This window comes from Otolemur garnettii, unplaced genomic scaffold, assembly GCF_000181295.1.
Source record: "Otolemur garnettii isolate 467f Iridium unplaced genomic scaffold, OtoGar3 scaffold00008, whole genome shotgun sequence".
Lineage (NCBI taxonomy): Eukaryota > Metazoa > Chordata > Mammalia > Primates > Galagidae > Otolemur > Otolemur garnettii.
The window spans coordinates 38974318-38976217 of NW_003852403.1; the positions used below are offsets into that span (position 1 = coordinate 38974318).

The 1900-nt window shown below is 45.8% G+C and overlaps 1 pseudogene; it reads left to right on the top strand.

Moving 5' to 3' along the window:
- The first annotated feature begins 1562 nt into the window (after nt 1–1562).
- The window catches only part of LOC100963896, a 2627-nt pseudogene continuing 2289 nt past the window's right edge, over nt 1563–1900 (top strand).

Consider the following 1900-nt stretch of genomic DNA (forward strand, 5'->3'; position numbering starts at 1 on the left):
GCTCCCTTAGAGGAGTATATACGGGCATGTGCTGACATAGGAACGGAATCCTATAAGGCTAATTTACTGGCTACCGCTTTAAAAGGAAGAGGTCAGTTCATTTCCTCCCCTTACATAATAGTCCTAGGTTTCTGCTCACTAAAGCTCTTTTCATTCTTAATTTTCTCAATCTCAGCAATGATGAAAAGACAGCTGCAGAACGCCATTGGACATCTCTCATTCATGCACCATCCTCTCCAGTGCAACAACCTATCTTTTATAAAAAACCTGATATGACAGAGTGGAAGCCAGGTTACGTGCTGCAATGGGGTGAGGCTTTGCCCATATTATTACAGAACATCAAGAAAAGCAGTGGCTACCAGCCCGCTGGATTAAGCCTCGACAGGAAACTTTACCAGCACCTTAAACAAGTTTGTTTTCACTAACCTTTCTTCTACAGGACCTTAGCTTAGGTAATTTCATAGTGGAGAAATCCTGGATCAATCTCCTCTGCGGGAACTCCAGCTGCCTCTCCCTTGTCGCTGCCCAGTCTCAGCAGGAAGCAGTTAAGAGCGGTCAGCACCCCTTTTCCCTGAAGAGGCAGCAGGAGTTTCTATGCAGAGTGGGAGGATTGATATAGGATTTCATTATTTTGGGCTGTATATTAAGCCCCAGGCAAGCTTAGGATGCATCGTCTACACCTTGGAAAATTAGGACAACAAAGACCTCGAACAACAAGCTTTAAGGTAAAGGTTATTATGGTATAGGCAAGGTAAGAGAATTTCACTTGTTGGGTTCGTTTCTTTTCAGTTGGGCACCTGATCTTTCTTTACTTAAAGTTATACTGCTTTTTGGAAAGGGTCTGAGTTTGCAGCCCTTTCTCTACCTAAGCTTTGGGTGATGCTTAATACTTCCCATGGAAGCATCATGAGCCCTATGGGTCAGCCCATAGCACATAGTTGAGTGGTGATTAGCACATAGGGGACAAGTTTTCCCCCATGCCTAGTTTGACTAATATGAGTCTCCTTTAAGTCTGAATTAGCTCCGATGGTGTATTTTGGTTATGCTTATGTGCCCTTTTGTTTCTTTTACTCAACAGAAAGCTTCTCGGTGAGGAGAAGGCAGAAACAACAGACCTTCTCCCTTGCCTATTCAGAAATGTCTTTAATACACTAGAGGGGGGGTAATGTAGGAGACACCAACATCCGAGCAAGATGATCTGCAGCTGAGGCTTGGACCTCAGGCCATTCGTCCACAGAAGTTCCTTGTGGGAGGAGCCCGTGCCCTCAACACGTAGTCATTGTTAATTACTCCCCTCACCTGTGTTGTTCTGGTTCAATAAAAGGCTATTGCTCGGGGCTACCCGGAAAGTAAGGGCTAGCCCGCCTTCCACAAGCTTGTATTTCTAATCCGCCTCTCGCCTGGTTCCTTCCTGCGCTAACCAAGACCAGGGCCATAGGAGCCCAACGGGTCACCACAGCATATGGTACCCCAGGCTGCAACAGGCCTGCTTAGCCTTGGCCATTCTCGGCACACCTCAATCCACTCTAGTGCAAACCTTTTGGGAAGTCCTGCTACGAGTAATGGAGAGTCAGTGAAGATCTTTAATTTAGGGAACAATATATCAGATTCACATTCTAAATCAGGAGTGTCCAACCTGTGGGCCTAAGGACTGCATGCTGATTTTTTGTTGTTTCTTTTGTGAGACAAAGTCTTACTTTGTTACCCTTGGTAGAACATCATAGCTCACAGGAAACTCAAACCCTTAGGCTCAGTGGTTCTCACCCTGTAGGTTGTAACCCCTTTGCAACGATGTATACATCAGGAAGGCTGAGAACCACTGGCTCAAGTGATCCTCTTGCCTCAGCGTCCCAAGTAGCTGGGAATACAGATGCCTGCCACAACATCTGGCTTTTTTTTT